General features: G+C 37.7%; 1 long non-coding RNA gene across 2 annotated transcripts in view; it reads left to right on the forward strand.

Annotated features, from left to right (window-relative positions):
• The window catches only part of LOC140679684 (uncharacterized), a 68,228-nt gene that overhangs the window by 4,520 nt on the left and 42,365 nt on the right, over positions 1 to 21,343 (forward strand). For both annotated transcript variants that reach the window (XR_012051055.1, XR_012051056.1), the window contains exon 3: positions 16,810 to 16,946. This is a non-coding gene — a long non-coding RNA (uncharacterized lncRNA). The remainder of the gene's footprint in view (positions 1 to 16,809; positions 16,947 to 21,343) is intronic.

A 21,343-nucleotide genomic window follows, 5' to 3' on the forward strand; every position in this document is an offset into this window, starting at 1 on the left:
TAGCTTTGTCTTTGACCTTTTTTTTACTTAAAGAAAGCAAATTAACAATCAGAATAGTTAACAAGATAAAAAAAAATATGAATAAATAAATGAATGCAAAAAATAAAAAATGAATATATGAAATACAATATTTTTTACATACATATTGCTTAATTTACAATAATGATGTGCACTTTAACAACTAGGCTTACAACTATACCTCATATATAAAGGGGTGGAAAAGTGACTATTACCTGCAGGGCAAACATTAGCTAACCAGAAGGCAATAACAATGTAAACAAAAAACACCTGCTTAAAAGATCTAATACAAATGTCCCTGAGGAATGTAAGGTGGGAGTACTGTAATTACCTAACGTTACATTATTATTTTCCATAACAATTTAGCCCCCTCCACAATATTAACCCGACGTTAAAACAGAACTAGCTATTTATTGATTAGCAATTGCCGAATCATGTAACATTAGCTTAATGCTAAAAAGCCAGGTTACTATCACATTCTGTAACAGACAAATCATTTCATGTAGGCTAACGTTACCTACCTGCTACCTCTTGTCTTTTTCTCGTTTCTCCTCCTCTTCTTTTCTCTTTTTTCTTCCCTGGGCACCTGACAGTTTTGGCCGTTTTGACATCTTGTGTTGATTTTTTGATGTGGTGACGTCCAAAAAGAGTCATGATACGGGAAGGGAGGGGGCGCACCGTGCGGGGGGGGGGTGCGCGTAATGTAACAAATAATATTTCTATTATATAGGCTTTACTTTGCATTTTAATTAACATGGGATTATTTTTTCTATTTACAAATAATAGTACCAACTTTTTTTTTTTTTTTCTCCAACATTTGTGGCACTGGCGTGGCGCCCCCTGATGGACGGCGCCCTTAGCATTTGCCTATACGGCCTATGCCACGGGCCGGCCCTGGGTTACAGTAATGCTTCAAAATGGGGGATGGAATTTTTCCACAATCCCCCTGCTTCAAATTAGTATTGAGAACTTGATAATATTTGACACACTGTGTGGGTTACGTTCTGTAATAGAGACCAATATTTGCCTTTTGTAACTGATTGGCCATCTTTATCGCAGCTGTGTAGCACTTAAAGATTGTACTCACCTGAAAGAGTCCTTCAGAAGACACAATTAGTAGAGGTAGGGATATTTGAGCACTTCATTATTCGATTCCGACTTTTTTTGGGTGACGAATCAACTCAGAATCAATTCTCAATTCAACACGACTCTTGTGAAAGATTCCTTTAGAAGACATTAGTAGAGGGAGGGATCTTTGGGTGCTTAATGATTCGATTACCATTTTTGGGGGTAAAGATTCAACTCTAAATCGATTCTCAGTTCAACATGACTCTTGTGAAAGATTCCTTTAGAAGACACAATTACTACAGGTAGGGATATTTGAGCGCTTTATGATTCGATTCCGATTTTTTTGGGTGACGTTTCAACTCAGAATCAATTCTCGATTCAACACGACTCATGAAAGATTCCTTCAGAAGACAATTAGTAGAGGTAGGGATATTTGGGCACTTCATTATTCGATTCCAACTTTTTTTGGGTGACGATTCAACTCAGAATCGATTCTCAATTCAACACGACTCTCGTGAAAGATTCCTTTAGAAGACACAATTACTACAGGTAGGGATATTTGAGCGCTTTATGATTCGATTCCGATTTTTTTGGGTGACGTTTCAACTCAGAATCAATTCTCGATTCAACACGACTCATGAAAGATTCCTTCAGAAGACAATTAGTAGAGGTAGGGATATTTGGGCACTTCATTATTCGATTCCAACTTTTTTTGGGTGACGATTCAACTCAGAATCGATTCTCAATTCAACACGACTCTCGTGAAAGATTCCTTCAGGAGACACAATTACCAGAGGTAGGGATATTTGGCCGCTTTATGATTCGATTCCGATTTTTTTGGGTGACGATTCAACTCTGAATCGATTCTCAGTTCATCACGACTCTCGTGAAAGATTCCTTTAGATGACACAATTACCAGAGGTAGGGATATTTGGGCGCTTTATGATTCGATTCCGATTTTTTGGGTGACGTTTCAACTCAGAATCAATTCTCGATTCAACATGACTCATGAAAGATTCCTTTAGATGACACAATTAGTAGAGGTCGGGATATTTGGGCACCTCATTATTCGATTCCGACTTTTTTTGGGTGACGATTCAACTCAGAATCAATTCTCAATTCAACACGACTCTCGTGAAAAATTCCTTTAGAAGACCCAATTACCAGAGGTAGGGATCTTTGGGCGCTTAATGATTCAATTCTGATGTTTTTTGGTGACGATTCAACTCAGAATAATTCTCAGTTCATCACGACTCTCGTGAAAGATTCCTTCAGAAGACACAATTATCAGAGGTAGGGATATTTGGCCGCTTTATGATTCGATTCCGATTTTTTTGGGTGACTATTCAACTCGGAATCGATTCTCAGTTCATCACGACTCTCGTGAAAGATTCCTTCAGAAGACACAATTACCAGAGGTAGGGATATTTGGGCGCTTTATGATTCGATTCCGATTTTTTGGGTAACTATTCAACTCAGAATCGATTCTCAATTCAACACGACTCTCGTGAAAGATTCCTTCAGAAGACACAATTACCAGAGGTAGGGATCTTTAGGCGCTTCATGATTCGATTCCGGTTTTTTGGGTGACGTTTCAACTCAGAATCAATTCTCGATTCAACACGACTCATGAAAGATTCCTTCAGAAGACAATTAGTAGAGGTAGGGATATTTGGGCACTTCATTATTCGATTCCGACTTTTTTTGGGTGACGATTCAACTCAGAATCGATTCTCAATTCAACACGACTCTCGTGAAAGATTCCTTCAGAAGACACAATTACTAGAGGTAGGGATATTTGGGCGCTTTATGATTCGATTCCGATTTTTTGGGTGACGTTTCAACTCAGAATCAATTCTCGATTCAACACGACTCATGAAAGATTCCTTCAGAAGACAATTACTACAGGTCGGGATATTTGGGCACTTCATTATTTGATTCCGACTTTTTTTGGGTGACGATTCAACTCAGAATCGATTCTCAATTCAACACGACTCTCGTGAAAGATTCCTTCAGAAGACACAATTACCAGAGGTAGGGATATTTGGGCGCTTTATGATTCGATTCCGATTTTTTGGGTGACGTTTCAACTCAGAATCAATTCTCGATTCAACACGACTCATGAAAGATTCCTTCAGAAGACAATTACTACAGGTCGGGATATTTGGGCACTTCATTATTTGATTCCGACTTTTTTTGGGTGACGATTCAACTCAGAATCGATTCTCAATTCAACACGACTCTCGTGAAAGATTCCTTCAGAAGACACAATTACTACAGGTAGGGATATTTGGGCGCTTTATGATTCGATTCCGATTTTTTGGGTAACTATTCAACTCAGAATCGATTCTCAATTCAACACGACTCTCGTGAAAGATTCCTTCAGAAGACACAATTACCAGAGGTAGGGATCTTTAGGCGCTTCATGATTCGATTCCGGTTTTTTGGGTGACGTTTCAACTCAGAATCAATTCTCGATTCAACACGACTCATGAAAGATTCCTTCAGAAGACAATTAGTAGAGGTAGGGATATTTGGGCACTTCATTATTCGATTCCGACTTTTTTTGGGTGACGATTCAACTCAGAATCGATTCTCAATTCAACACGACTCTCGTGAAAGATTCCTTCAGAAGACACAATTACCAGAGGTAGGGATATTTGGGCGCTTTATGATTCGATTCCGATTTTTTGGGTGACGTTTCAACTCAGAATCAATTCTCGATTCAACACGACTCATGAAAGATTCCTTCAGAAGACAATTACTACAGGTCGGGATATTTGGGCACTTCATTATTTGATTCCGACTTTTTTTGGGTGACGATTCAACTCAGAATCGATTCTCAATTCAACACGACTCTCGTGAAAGATTCCTTCAGAAGACACAATTACTAGAGGTAGGGATATTTGGCCGCTTTATGATTCGATTCCGATTTTTTTGGGTGACGATTCAACTCTGAATCGATTCTCAGTTCATCACGACTCTCGTGAAAGATTCCTTCAGGAGACACAATTACCAGAGGTAGGGATCTTTGGGCGCTTAATGATTCAATTCTGATGTTTTTGGGTGACGATTCAACTCTGAATCTATTTTCAATTCAACACGACTCTCGTGAAAGATTCCTTCAGAAGACACAATTACCAGAGGTAGGGATATTTGGGCGCTTTATGATTCGATTCCGATTTTTTTGGGTGACGATTCAACTCCGCATCGATTCTCAATTCAACACGACTCTCGTGAAAGATTCCTTCAGAAGACACAATTACCAGAGGTAGGGATCTTTGGGCGCTTAATGATTCAATTCTGATGTTTTTGGGTGACGATTCAACTCTGAATCTATTTTCAATTCAACACGACTCTCGTGAAAGATTCCTTCAGAAGACACAATTACCAGAGGTAGGGATATTTGGGCGCTTTATGATTCGATTCCGATTTTTTGGGTAACTATTCAACTCAGAATCGATTCTCAATTCAACACGACTCTCGTGAAAGATTCCTTCAGAAGACACAATTACTAGAGGTAGGGATCTTTAGGCGCTTCATGATTCGATTCCGATTTTTTTGGGTGACGTTTCAACTCAGAATCAATTCTCAATTCAACACGACTCATGAAAGATTCCTTCAGAAGACACAGTTGGTAGAGGTAGGGATATTTGGGCACTTCATTATTTGTGAAAGATTCCTTCAGAAGACACAATTAGTAGAGCTAGGGATATTTGGGCACTTCATTATTCGATTCCGACTTTTTTTGCGTGACGATTCAACTCCGAATCGATTCTCAATTCAACACGACTCTCGTGAAAGATTCCTTCAGAAGACACAATTAATAGAGCTAGGGTTATTTGGGTGCTTAATGATTCTGAATTCAACACGATTCTCTTAATATATTATTTATGTAAATCATAATAAAACTTTTTCAAAACATGGTGCTGTTATAAAAGCGCCTCGTGGCTGCTGACGTACTATTTTATGCACAGTGTTGGCCTAAAAGACGTCTTTTTAAATATGTATTCACAAAAATCACATAGTTAATAAATCTGATAAAAGAAAACACAACAACACTAACACAATCCCAGCTCTACTATACTACATACATTTACAAAGCAGTTGAGAAGACATACAAATGCAACACTGTAAGTTAATGAAAGCAACCGTATCAGTAATAATAATTTAAAAAACATTTAAAAATATTACTATTATAAGGTTGTTTTAAAAAAAATTATGAATCGATTTAGAATCTGAATAAATTAACATTGCGGTTTGGATGTGAATCGTTTTTTTTCCGAGCACCCTTAACAATCACATTTCCATATTCCTTGTTACACACACATGCAGGAGTTGCAGGATTTCCAGGCGGGTGCATGTCTTGCCACAACACCGGCTATAATTTGAGAACAAGCTGCAATGACGCGTCGTCTATCCGCAGTGCGAAGCCGCTTCTAAGATACAAATCCTCACCACCATGGTGGCAAATAAAGTAAGTTTCTTCCAAATATTATAACCACTGGATAACTGGAGGAAAAGAAATGGCTAAGCATGCTACACACACACACACACACACACACACACACACACACACACACACACACACACACACAGCAGGACAACACAAGAAGCTAACTGTTAATGTAGTAATGTAAAATAGGGAAGATCGATCCAAATGTCGATGTTTTATCAATACCTAATATATTATTAGTATTTAAACGATACTAAAGTGACATTTTTCTTTTTCTTGTTCTTTATTATGACATCTTTGGGGAATTTTGTGTTATTGTTTACAAAGTGAGGGAGTAAGACTCTGGTTACAGTAAAGCTTTGAGGGAAAACCCCAAATGATTTAAATGGAAGCCAATAGTAGTTTTGGTTTCTGTTTAGTTATTGTGCACCAGCCACTTTATTTTGATACATTTTTTATGGAGCATTAAATTCCACAAATGTATTACATCACCTGATTTACAAATTGTACATTTAGTTAAATAAGCTTTTAAAAAAATGTGTTATGTTATTCACTATGAAACATGTTCACCTCTATAATCTATTGTCGAAGTATCAGATCAGGACTCCAAATCAGATCGGATCTGAGTCCAACAAAATCGTATCAGAGACTAAAAACGTTGATCGGGACATCCCTACTCTATCCTTCATCTTTCTGCCTCCGTTAGCTCCGTACTTACTACTTCTACTCGGTAGAACAGAGCCCCCGTGGATTAGATTGAGCATTGCTGCCACCTAGCTGCAGACTTGTGTACCGTTCTAGCATGAATACCATGGTGCAGACAAAAATAAGGAAAATCTCCCCTGGGGGCCCCAACCCACTATTAGAGAAACACATGGTTAAAGTAACTCTTGATTAACAAACAAACAACTTGCTTAAATCAACAAATGCTGGGCTGACCCAGCAGTTTTTAGTGTGACATTGGTAAGACTAGGGGTGTGGGAAAAAATCGATTCGAATTCGAATCGCGATTCTCACGTTGTGTGATTCAGAATCGATTCTCATTTTTAAAATATCTATTTTTTTTATTTTTTTATTTATTTATTTATTTTATTTTATTATTTTTTTTTAATTAATCAATTCAACAAAACAATACACAGCAATACCATAACAATGCAATCCAAAAGCAAAGCCGACCCAGCAACACTCAGAACTGCAATAAACAGAGCAATTGAGAGGAGACACAAACACGACACAGAACAAACCAAAAGTAGTGAAACAAAAATGAATATTATCAACAACAGTATCAATATTAGTTACAATTTCAACATAGCAGTGATTAAAAATCCCTCATTGACATTATCATTAGACATTTATAAAAATAAAAATAAAGAACAATAGTGTCACAGTGGCTTACACTTGCATCGCATCTCATAAGCTTGACAACACACTGTGTCCAATATTTTCACAAAGATAAAATAAGTCATATTTTTGGTTCATTTAATAGTTAAAACAAATGTACATTATTTCAATCAGTTGATAAAACATTGTCCTTTACAATTATAAAAGCTTTTTACAAAAATCTACTACTTTGCTTGCATGTCAGCAGACTGGGGTAGATCCTGCTGAAATCCTATGTATTGAATGAATAGACAATCCTTTTGAATCGGGAAAATATCGTTTTTTGAATCGAGAATCGTGTTGAATCGGGAAAAAAAACAAAACGATTTGGAATCGAATCGTTATTGAATCGAATCGTGGGACACCCAAAGATTCGCAGCCCTAGGTGAGACCTTTGACTTGGGCGATGTGGAGGGACAATATGAGACTAACAACGTGGTTTCAACACATGGAAGTCCAGTTCTGACTTAAAAGAATAACCCAGAATGTGATGAAGTATTTTTACGTTGTGGTTGTGTTGTAGTGACCGGGTGACTCTTGGAGGATTCTCCAGTGAGTACTGTAATGTACAGTGGAACACACTCAAGGCTACTATATTGGGTGTAAACATGACTATATGGCTGTTATTTTATGTTTAATGGGTTATAATTAAGTTAAAAACATGTTTAAAAGGTCATAAACAGGTTGTTTTTATGTTCTAACAATAAAAATGTTTGATTTATTAATATTACCACGGTCAGCTGCGATTAACGAGGGACAACTGTAAAGGGCATTTAGCAAGGAACTTGATCCCCTTTCTGTAAAATTGCAGGGTCATTTGAAAGATTGTTTTTTGACTCAGTTTGTCCAATTGAGTTGAGTTAAGCTACTTTTGAAATTGATCAGAAAACTGCGTAGATTAGGCCAATTAGGAATGTCACGATATGATAAATGTTATCAGTTATCGCAACCCAAATTGTCACCGCATTGTTGGATGTGCTCAAAAAGTACTTCTATGCACACTGAAATATTTTAACCAAGTGTCATTTTTTATTAAACGTTAGTGTCTTGTATTCATGTTAGCATTTTACCACGCTTTATCATTATACAGCTAATCGTTACATCTTTAAAATACACCTCCTAATATAATTACAATACTGTGTTACATTATGAGACAACTATGGGGATAAGTATTGTATGGTGAAGTCCTTGCCAATACCCAGCACTTAAAGGCAAAACATAAAAGAGCATTTCAAAAAATGTATCAATTGAGCAATATGTTCATTATTTTTATTTTAACAGTATAATTTTGTTGACAAAGTTTTTGTCTCAACCTATTTTCCCCTAACCAAAATAAGACAAATGTACTTTGACTAAAACAATGATGAATTAATTGACACTTAAGTGAGTGAATGAAAAGGAGACAAAATGTTGACAGACATGATATCCAGTCTAAAATAAAGCGCTGTGTTCAGACTAAGAACATCTGTGCAACAGTTAGTAGGCCGAAATGACTCATTCTGTACTGAATTACTGTTACTATTTAAAGGGGAACTGCACTTTTTTTGGAAGACATGACAACGGAAGGATTTTTTTAAATGCATTCTAAATATTAAATAAATGTAAATAAAAAGTCTGCTTACAGCGCAGCCAAAGGTAGCTCCCATATTACGCCCATAGAATCCAATAAATAACCATTCAAAAAGTGCCAACAATACTCCATTTAGTGACTGGAACATTAACCAAGTATTAGTGATATTTGCAAAGTATTTATAGCGGCGCCGTAATCACTTCCGTGTGTCTCTATGTTTACATCATCGACTGATCAGCTGCTTCCTGGTTTCCCCGCTCCCTGTAAATTTATTCATGCCTCTCACCTGGACATGAGACGTCTGAGTAGGTAATCTGACAAGATGGTACACTTTTACAGCCATTTGGGAACTGGAACTGGCGAGAAAGACACAAAAAGTGCTTCTTCCTCCCCGTTTTTCCTCATGAGGATTATGAGACATTTTTCATCTAAATGGGAATATATGAACATCTTTGCAGTCGGCATCTTGATGACAGCAGACCTTGTACTGTAAGTGATGTTTTATTATTTTTGTTGGCTCTCAAAGTCTGCAGTGAGCAGAAATCAGTGGTGAGGGGAAAAAAAGTGAACATTGGGATGCGCCGTGTATGCTTAAAATGATCAAAATACATACATTTTAAATGTTATTATAAATGTGCCTGTAACTATCCATTTTCTACCGCTTATTCCCTTTGGGGTCGCGGGGGGCGCTGGAGCCTATCTCAGCTACAATCGGGCGGAAGGCGGGGTACACCCTGGACAAGTCGCCACCTCATCGCAGGTGCCTGTAACTACATTACATATATACTTGCATCATGTATATAAAACCCTAATTGAGGTGTTTGGATTTTTTTAAAGGCTCTATGGGCAACGTTGAACGGCTCCCATAGGTTCCATTGTAAGCTGACTTTTGATTCAATTTATTTATTTAGAATGCATAAAAAAAATAAAAAAATCCATCCGTCATCATGTCTTTCATAGTAATTGTGAACGATACGCAAAATTCTCAAAAAAGTGCAGTTCCCCTTTAAGACAGTAGAGCCGGAGCACGACCGCTTGCTCTACCACCAATTTAGTATAAGCGAGCTACTCGTACAATCTTAATTAACCTTAATAATCGTAATAAATATACGTTATCCTTTAACATTTTACTTTAAATTCTTTAAAACTGCTGTTAAATTTAACACCGCAATGTAGTTTGCAATTTTGTAAAAAAAAAAAAAAAACTACAATGTCAAAGGTCAATGCCAGGAAAATGTTTTAGTAATTTAGTCGACTAAGATGTTGAGGAATTTAGTTCAAAAGTAAATCAGTTCAGATGACTAAAAGTGAAATACATTTTTGTCAAAAGACAATGACTACAACTAAATGAAAAACTGCTGTTAAATTTAACACTGGAATGTAGTTTGCAATTTTGTAAAAAAAAAAATTGCCAAATTTATTGCCAAGAAAATATTTTAGTAATTTTGCTTTACTAACATTTTTAATACAGCTCTTGGATCATATGTTCCTAATATTGTGTTTGATGAGTGCATTTATCAACACTGATCCGGAGTCATGAAATACTGATTTTTTTTTGTGTGTGTGCCGAATCTATATACAAAACTTGCAGTTTAGAATGAACGAACGGTTGCTTGACAAAGACTGTGCCGTGGCACACTATGTGAGATACAGTCTGGTATGCCGTGGGAGATTATGTAATTTTACCTATTTGGGTTAAAAATATTTTTTGCAAAGCAGTAATTATAGTCTGCAAATGATGTGTTGTTGTTGAGTGTCTGTGCTGTCCAGAGCTCGGCAGAGTATCCGTGTAATACTCTTCCATATCAGTAGGTGGCAGCAGGTAGCTAATTGCTTTGTAGATGTCGGAAACAGCGGGAGGCAGGGTGCGGGTAAAAAGGTATCTAATGCCCCTAAGAAAAGGCATTGGCTATGCAGAACGAAACTAAAACTGAACTGGCTCCAAAGTAAACAAAAACAGAATGCTGGACGACAGCAAAGACTTACTATGGAGCTTAGACGGCGTCCACAAAGTATGTCCACCATGACATGACAATCAACAATGTCCCCACAAAGAAGGATAAAAACTAGGGATGTCAGATAATGGCTTTTTGCCGATATCCGATATTCCGATATTGTCAAACTCTTTAATTAGCGAAACCGATATCAACCGATATATACAGTCGTAGAATTAACACATTATTATGCCTATTTAGGACAACCAGGTATGGTGACGATAAGGTACTTAAAAAAAAAAAAATAATAATAATATAAATAAATTAAAAACATTTTCTTGAATAAAAAAGAAAGTAAAACAATATAAAAACAGTTACATTGAAACTAGTAATGAATGAAAAATGAGTAAAATTAACTGTTAAAGATTAGTACTATTAGTAGACCAGCAGCACGCACAATCATTTGTGCTTACGGACTGTATCCCTTGCAGACTGTATTGATATATATTGATATATAATGTAGGAACCAGAATATTAATAACAGAAAGAAACAACCCTTTTGTGTGAATGAGTGTGAATGGGGGAGGGAGGTTTTTTGGGTTGGTGCACTAATTGTAAGTGTATCTTGTGTTTACGTTGATTTAATTTTAAAAAAAAACGATACCGATAATAAAAAAAAACGATACCGATAATTTCCGATATTACATTTTAACGCATTAACGCACACGATATTATCGGACATCTCTAATAAAAACAACTGAAATAGTCTTGATTGCGAAAACAAAGCAGATGTGGAGAATAGCGCTCAATGAAGACATGAAACTGCAACAGGAAAATACCAACAAAACAGGAAGACAACACCAAAATAGGAGCGCAAGACAATAACTAAAACACTCCACCAGGAAAACAGCAAAAAAGTCCAAATAAGTCAGGGTGTGATGTGACAGGTGGTGATAGTACACCTACTTTGAGACAAGAGCTATAATGATGCATGCTTGGTTATGCTTTAAAGTCATATCCAACAATTGTGACTTTTTAATGTCAACTGAGTTTCGTTTTTTTATGATTTCTGCTGGTGGTGTGCCTGCGCATTTTTTCAACGCAAAAAATGTGCCTTGGCTCAAAAAAGGTTGAAAAACACTGGTGTAAGGTGAGACGGCGAGTGGTAAAGCCGTGTCTGGTGTTGCTTGCTGTGCAGTGACAGCCAGCATGAGCGTACACACAATGCTGAATAGAGATTTCATCCGTTGTACCTATTGTCCATGCACAACAAGCTCAGCATTGGGACTAATAGTATATCACGCTGAGTCCCCATGACTGGGTTTCTTGTTCACTTCCGCTTGTCAACAACATACCAGTAGCGAGGAGGCGAAAAAAACTAAACAAAAAACAAAAAAAAAAGTCAATTTGATGATCGTGCACATTCCACCTGATCGTTGTCTCCCAGGCCCATTTCTCGCCACAGCTGTTAGCGCTACAAATCTCAATTAAAGTGAAGAAAAGAGTCTCAGTGTTCGATGTGACAAATTGATCTTCGCTGTGACCAATCAGTCAAATTGATTTTGCGAGACTCGGGCGCTTCGGAACACATGCTGGCTGCCCCGACCCTTTCCATTCATTGGCAAGCTAAGGCGCAACTTGCTAACATGTCCAACTTTTTGCTTTGGAAAAACGGGTTGCGCTCAACTTGGCCCATTTTTTAAATTTTTTTTATAGCATAAAACTTTTTGTCGTGGAAGCAGCTGCAGATGAGAATGTGGATGCTTCACTGCTGGAGGTGGAAAAGCATGCTTGTTTAATTCAAATTAGACTACCGTATTTTTCGGACTATAAGACGCAGTTTTTTTCATAGTTTGGCCGGGGGTGCGACTTATACTCAGGAGCGACTTATGTGTGAAATTATTAACACGTTACAATATTATTTATCTCATTCACGTAAGAGACTAAACCAGGGGTCGGCAACCTTTACCAGTCAAAGAGCCATTTTGACCAGTTTCACAAATTATAGAAAACAATGGGAGCCGCAAAAATTTTTGAAATCTTAAATGAAATAACACTGCATACAAAGTTTTTTTTTTTGCTTTATGCTATGTATTAACCAGGGGTCTCAGACACGCTGCCCACACCTTTTGTATAGAATTTTTAAGCTGGTGCGGCACGCAGGTTTTACATTAATAGCGCTTGTCAGCGTCATGCGTGCCGTGATAGTACGGCATATAGTGCCCACTACAACCAGCGTGCCTGATCAGCCACATGTTGTATGGGGCTTCCGCTTGCTCACATGGGTGACAGCAAGGCATACTTCCTCAACAACCACACAGGTTACACTGACGGTGGCGGTATAAAAAAAACTTTAACACTCTTACTAATAATGCGCCACACTGTGAACCCACACCAAACAAGAATGGCAAACACATTTCGGGAGAACATCTGCACCGTAACACAACATAAACACAACAGGACAAATACCCAGAATCCCATGCAGCCCTAACTCTTCCGGGATACATTATACCCCACCGCTACCAAACCCCGCCCACCTCAACCGACGCACAGAGAGGGGGGAGGGGGGGGGGGGGGTGATGTGTGAGGGAGCAGGGTTGGGGTGGGGGCGGGGTTTGGTGGTAGCAGGGGTGTATAATGTAGCCCGGAAGAGTCAGGGCTGCATGGGATTCTGGGTGTTTGTTCTGTTGTGTTTATGTTGTGTTAAGGTGCAGATGTTCTCCCGAAATGTGTTTGTCATTCTTGTTTGGTGTGGGTTCAAAGTGTGGCGCATTATTAGTAAGAGTGTTAAAGTTGTGTTATATGGTCACCGTCAGTGTAACCTGTGTGGCTGTTGAGCAAGTATGCCTTGCTGTCACATACGTGTGCAAGCAGAAAATGTATAGCGTATAACAAGTGTTGGGCTGGTACGCTGTTAATACAGAATGTAGAGGGCGCCAAATGTTATACAATCATGGCACGCCCTTGTTATAGCTGTAAGGGTGAAAATCTGTGAATAATAATCCCGAAAGTTTTCTGCTAGAGGCAATGAAATCCGGAAATTTCTCGGGTACATTGGGGGGTACAGCAAGTAAGCTGCTGAGCCGCATCAGAGTGATCAAAGAGCCGCATGCGGCTCCGGAGCCGCGGGTTGCCGACCCCTGGACTAGACGTATAAGATTTCATGGGATTTAGCGATTAGGAGTGACAGATTGTTTGGTAAACGTATAGCATGTTCTATATGTTATGGTTATTTGAATGACTCTTACCATAATATGTTACGTTAACATACCAGTTGGTTATTTATGCCTCATATAACGTACACTTATTCAGCCTGTTGTTCACTATTCTTTATTTATTTTTATTTATTGTCTATTCTTGGTGTGCAGTGCTATGGTCATGTAACGTGGTTAGAACTAGCTAATATGCTACATTGTTTACAAGTGTTTGTGTTAGTATTATTAACTTACAATGGCATTCAGTCTGTATTGTTGCAGTGTCACAAAGTTCTCAGTAAGTAGGCCAAAACATCACCGCGGAGTTATTGACTTATTCACAATCTTCGTTCAATGAATGTTCTGCAATTTGTCGTCCCCAAAGTAAGAACTGAACTGGGCAAGAAAGCATTTAGGTTTTCAGCAGCGAAGGCTTGGGATAACCTACAATCCAATCTTCAACTTCAAACCCTTGTTACATTAAATGAGTTTAAAGCTTCTGTGAAAGGATTACAGTCTACCTTGTCTGTATGCACATGTGTCATGTGAGCAAGTTTTAATGTTGTAAATGTGATGTTTTATGTGTTGTTTACTGTTTTTAATGTAACCTTGCTGCTGCGCTCTTGGCCAGGTCTCCCTTGGAAAAGAGATCTTTGATCTCAATGGGATTTAACCTGGTTAAATAAAGGCTAAATAAAAAAATAAAAACATTTAGTCTGTTTAGATGATTGGAGCGTTAGCTTCCGCATCTAGTTGGTCCATGATGATGACGACTTATTTTGTTTTATCAGCCGATTTACTGCGGCTTATATACTGATGCGCCCTGTAGTCCGAAAAATAGGGTACTTAAATAAATGTAACAGAGTAAATGTCGACCTCTGACTGTTGGGTATCCATACAGCTATCCATACACTTGGGTAAAACTAAATCCATCCTATTTGGGTCCCACATCAACCTTAAGAAAGTCAATGACTTCACTATAAAAGTGGGTGACATTGTTATCACCAGGAAAGATGAAGTCACTTACTTAGGTTCCATTCTAGAGGCTAATCTTTCCTGTGATAAAATGGCTACCAAGGTAATCAAAAAGGTCAACCAACGAACAAGATTTCTCTACAGAATCTCCTCTCTGGTCAACAAAAGCACCATGAAGATTCTAGCGGGAACTCTCGTTCAACCCTTTTTCCATTACGCTTGCACCTCCTGGTACCCTAGCACCTCCAAAACCCTCAAATCTAGACCCCAAACATCCCAGAACAAGCTAGTCAGGTTACTTTTAGACCTCCACCCCAGATCACACCTCACTCCTACCCACTTCTCAAAAGTGGGCTGGCTCAGGGTGGAGGACAGAGTAAAAAAGTCTGTAAAATCCGCTACACCTCCCTGATACCGAAGTACATGTCAAACTACTTCCTTAACTTAAATGACCGCCATAACCACAACACCAGGGGGAGCTCTACTAACCACGTTAAACCATACTTGCCAACCTTGAGACCTCCGATTTCGGGAGGGGGGAGGGGGGGGGGGGGGGGGCATGGTTAAGAGTGGAGGAGTATATTTACAGCTAGAATTCACCAAGTCAAGTATTTCATATACTGTATATGTATGTATATATATATATATATATATATATATATATATATATATATATATATATATATATATAAGAAATACTTGACTTTCAGTGAATTCTAGCTATAAATATATATTTATTTTATTATATATATATATATGTATATATATATATATATAGGAAGTACTTGACGAAATACTAAGTCAAATATTTCATATATATATATATATATATATATATAAATATGTATAAGAAATACTTGACTTTCAGTGAATTCTAGCTATAAATATATATTTATATATATATATATATATATAAAATATATATTTATAGCTAGAATATATATATATATATATATATATATATATAAAATATATATTTATAGCTAGAATTCACTGAAAGTCAAGTATTTCTTATATATAATAAATACTTGAATTTCAGTGTTCATTTATTTACACATATACACACACATAACACTCACCTACTCATTGTTGAGTTAAGGGTTGAATTGTCCATCCTTGTTCTATTCTCTGTCACTATTTTTCGAACCATGCTGAACACCCTCTCTGATGATGCATTGCTGTGTGGCATGCACAAAAGTGCTTTCATCAAATGCACTAGATGGCAGTATTGTCCTGTTTAAGAGTGTCAGAACATTGCTGTTTACGGCAGACAAACTGCTTTACGGTAGAAAAAAACGTGACTGCTGTTGTTGTGTGTTGTTACCGCGCTGGGAGGACGTTAATGAAACTGCCTAACAATAAACCCACATAAGAAACCAAGAACTCGCCCTCCATCCTTCTACAGTTATAACGTGATTGGGCAGGTACGCTGTTTATATTGTGGGTTAGCGGACTCAGGTCCATGCGGACCTGAGTCCGCATGAATTTCGGGAGATTTTCGGGAGAAAATTTGTCCTGGGAGGTTTTCGGGAGAGGCGCTGAATTTCGGGAGTCTCCCGGAAAATCCGGGAGGGTTAGCAAGTATGCGTTAAACCCAGATTCCGATCTAACAAAGGTCTTAACTCATTCTCTTTCTATGGCACATCAATATGGAATGCACTCCCAACAGGTATAAAAGAAAGAGCATCTCTATCCTCCTTCAAAACTGCACTAAAACAACACCTCCAGCCAACTACAACCCTAGACTAACACATCCCACCTCCCCGGATTGTAAATAATCAAATGTATATACTTGTTCTTATACTTTCTGAGCTCACTATGGTCACCGCTCGCTGTACATATCCTACCAAGTCAGACCTACACTGTTTCAATGTCCATTTCTCTGATGATATCATTGTCGATGACTGAAATATGCTGATAGCAACCCAACCTAACCCCCTCCACATCCTGCCCCCCGGATTGTAAATAATTCAATGTATATACTCTGATGATTGACTTGTGTGATGACTGTATTATGATGATAGTATATATTTGTACCATGAATTGATTACTTTGACCCCGACTTAAACAAGTTGAACAACTTATTCGGGTGTTACCATTTAGTGGTCAATTGTACGGAATATGTACTGTACTGTGAAATCAATCAATCAATAGGTGGGTTTATGCATCATAAATCAGCTTCTTAACACACCTCTCACACACCTGTTCTTCCAGAGAATAAGAAGACACCATGAAGGATCATCTTGGGAGTATGCAGTGTGCGTGACCACTGCCGTAAGAAGCTGAGACGTGGAAGCGTGCAGCACAGCCCTTGTGAATACAGAGCCTGGAGACCCTCTTCTGTCGTTTTGGTAACATTTTGCCTTTGCCAGGTCAATATGTAGCCCAAGGGTGTCCAACGTGTGCCATTTAGGGGGTAAACCGTGAACATGTTGTATGGTTTAATCCACCATATGTCCAATTGACTCAGAATTTAAGTGTTAAAAAGAAATAAGTTAATCAAGACAATGTTTTTCAACCACTGTGCCGCGGCACACCAGTGTGCCGTGAGATACAGTCTAGTGTGCCGTGGGAGATTAAGTAATTTTACCTATTTGGGTTAAAAATATTTTTTGCAAACCAGTAATCATAATCTGCAAATGATGTGTCGGTGCTGTCTAGAGCTGGGCAGAGTAACCGTGTAGTACTCTTCCATATCAGTAGGTGGCAGCAGGTAGCTAATTGCTTTGTCGATGTCGGAAACAGCGGGAGGCAATGTGAAGGTAAAAAGGTGTCTAATGCTTAAACCAAAAATAAATAAAAAGGTGAGTGTCCCTAAGAAAAGGCATTGAAGCTTAGGGAAGGCTATGCAAAACGAAACTAAAACTGAACTGGATACAAAGTAAACAAAAACAGAATGCTGGACAACAGCAAAGACTTACTGCGGAGCAGAGACGGCGTCCACAAAGTACGTCCGAACATGACATGACAATCAACAATGTCCACACAAAGAAGGCTAAAAACAACTGAAATATTCTTGATTGCTAAAACAAAGTAGATGCGGGAAATATCGCTCAAAGGAAGACATGAAACTGCTAAAGGAAAATACAGAAAAAAGAGAAAAAGCCACCAAAATAGGAGCGCAAGACAAGAAGTAAAACACTACACACAGGAAAACAGCAAAAAAGTCCAAATAAGTCAGGGTGTGATGTGACAGGTGGTGACAGTACACCTACTTTGAGACAAGAGCTATAGTGATGCATGCTTGGTTATGCTTTAAAGTCATATCTAACAATTGGATAAGACTTTTTACTGTCAACTGAGTTTCGTTTTTTATGATTTCTGCTGGTTTTTTGCCTCCGGATTTTTTCAACGCGAAAAATGTGCCTTGGCTCAAAAAAGGTTGACAAAAACTGAATTAAGAGATACAATATGACTAAAACAATTACATAACTGTATATTGTTGCGAGCCAAGACGCCTGGGTACGTCATATTTGTTTTAATAGATGTTTAAGGTAGTGGCGTGACAACATTGCCATACCATGACTTTTCTTTCCTTGTTGTTTTGCCTTGTCTAATGCATTTTTTTATGAGTTAGTGAATATATGTTAAGAAATGCTAAGCAGACAAGAGTATTTTTCATTGTAGCATAACAGTAGTGTGAATACTTGACTCCCTAAAAGTGCACTCATTCAGCCTTCAGCATGGATGTGTGTGTGTGTGTGTGTGTGTGTGTGTGTGTGTGTGTGTGTGTGTGTGTGTGTGTGTGTGTGTGTGTGTGTGTGTGTGTGTGTGTGTGTGTGTGTGTGTGTGTGTGTGTGTGTGTGTGTGCCATTGCTTCATGATACAACACTATTGACGCTACTTTTCTGACTTTATTTCAGAGTAGCTTGGCTGAAAGTATTAATAACGGTTGATTTGGGAGCATTTACTGTATACGGTGCAGTACCTTTTGTATATGTGCTCGTGAACTTTGATCTTTGATTGTAGGGATTATTTGGAGTCTTGCTGTTCATTCATATTATGCAAGGTGGCGGTTGTGATTGATAAGTGACTAGAGGAATTAGGATTGGGCGGTAAATTCTAAAACCCATATCACTATATACTGTATATTGCAGCCAATTGTGATATCAATAAATATCACAGTATATATTCTTTGACGTGTAAATTATTAAAGAACACTTTTAAAAGAGGTTATATGTAGGGCTGGGCGATACGGCCTTTTATTAATATGTGGATATGTTTAGTCCATGTCACCATACACCATATATATGTGGATATGTTTAGTCCATGTCACCATACACCATATATATGTGGATATGTTTAGTCCATGTCACCATACACCATATATATGTGGATATGTTTAGTCCATGTCACCATACACCATATATATGTGGATATGTTTAGTCCATGTCATCATACACCATATATATGTGGATATGTTTAGTCCATGTCACCATACACCATATATATGTGGATATGTTTAGTCCATGTCACCATACACCATATATATGTGGATATGTTTAGTCCATGTCACCATACACCATATATATGTGGATATGTTTAGTCCATGTCACCATACACCATATATATGTGGATATGTTTAGTCCATGTCACCATACACCATATATATGTGGATATGTTTAGTCCATGTCACCATACACCATATATATGTGGATATGCTTAGTCCATGTCATGATACACCATATATATGTGGATATGTTTAGTCCATGTCACCATACACCATATATATGTGGATATGTTTAGTCCATGTCATGATACACCATATATATGTGGATATGTTTAGTCCATGTCACCATACACCATATATATGTGGATATGCTTAGTCCATGTCATGATACACCATATATATGTGGATATGTTTAGTCTATGTCACCATACACCATATATATGTGGATATGTTTAGTCCATGTCACCATACACCATATATATGTGGATATGTTTAGTCCATGTCATGATACACCATATATATGTGGATATGTTTAGTCCATGTCACCATACACCATATATATGTGGATATGTTTAGTCCATGTCACCATACACCATATATATGTGGATATGTTTAGTCCATGTCACCATACACCATATATATGTGGATATGTTTAGTCCATGTCACCATACACCATATATATGTGGATATGTTTAGTCCATGTCACCATACACCATATATATGTGGATATGTTTAGTCCATGTCACCATACACCATATATATGTGGATATGCTTAGTCCATGTCATGATACACCATATATATGTGGATATGTTTAGTCCATGTCACCATACACCATATATATGTGGATATGTTTAGTCCATGTCATGATACACCATATATATGTGGATATGTTTAGTCCATGTCACCATACACCATATATATGTGGATATGCTTAGTCCATGTCATGATACACCATATATATGTGGATATGTTTAGTCTATGTCACCATACACCATATATATGTGGATATGTTTAGTCCATGTCACCATACACCATATATATGTGGATATGTTTAGTCCATGTCACCATACACCATATATATGTGGATATGTTTAGTCCATGTCATGATACACCATATATATGTGGATATGTTTAGTCCATGTCACCATACACCATATATATGTGGATATGTTTAGTCCATGTCACCATACACCATATATATGTGGATATGTTTAGTCCATGTCACCATACACCATATATATGTGGATATGTTTAGTCCATGTCACCATACACCATATATATGTGGATATGTTTAGTCCATGTCACCATACACCATATATATGTGGATATGTTTAGTCCATGTCACCATACACCATATATATGTGGATATGTTTAGTCCATGTCACCATACATCATATATATGTGGATATTTAGCCTTAGCCTTGAATGAACACTTGATGCATATAATGACAGCAGTATGATGATTCTATGTGTCTACATTAAAACATTATTCTTCATACTGCATTAATATATGCTACTTTTAAACTTTCATGCAGAGAGGGAAATCACAAGTAAAAGTGTATTTATTAAAGAGTTATTAAGCAGTGGCACAAACATTCAAGTCATTTCCAAACAGAAAGTGCAAGATTGTCAGAGACATTTTAAAACAAGCTATTAGTGCACTTTTGTGCATGATGTCACTAAGATGACATATCAAAACACTCAATTAAAGTGCACTTTTTGTACAGAACGCCACTACCGGTACAATAGTTTAAAACAAATAAAGTGCACTTTTGTGCATGATGTAACTAAGATGACATATTAAAACAACACTAAATTAAAGTGCACTTTTTGTACAGAACGCCACTACAATAGTTTAAAACAAATAAAGTGCACTTTTGTGCATGTCACTAAGATGACATATCAAAACAACACTCAATTAAAGTGCACTTTTTGTACAGAATGCCACTACAATAGTTTAAAACAAATAAAGTGCACTTTTGTGCATGATGTCACTAAGATGACATATTAAAACAACACTAAATTAAAGTGCACTTTTTGTACAGAACGCTACTACAATAGTTTAAAACAAATAAAGTGCACTTTTGTGCATGATGTCACACAAGATATTTCAATAAGTGTCAAAAATGAGCTGCATTGTAGGAAATCAAATAGTGTATGTCCTTCACTATGTGGTAGGTTCCTGCGGACGTTATCTCCTTCTGTTGTTGACTATTTGTTTCATACGGTGTTGATGTGGAAATGGTTGCTTGGGCGTTTTGTGAATGTGGCACCGGCCGAGATGTTGACATGCGGAG

The sequence above is a fragment of the Nerophis lumbriciformis genome, linkage group LG21 (assembly GCF_033978685.3).
Source record: "Nerophis lumbriciformis linkage group LG21, RoL_Nlum_v2.1, whole genome shotgun sequence".
Classification (NCBI taxonomy): domain Eukaryota; kingdom Metazoa; phylum Chordata; class Actinopteri; order Syngnathiformes; family Syngnathidae; genus Nerophis; species Nerophis lumbriciformis.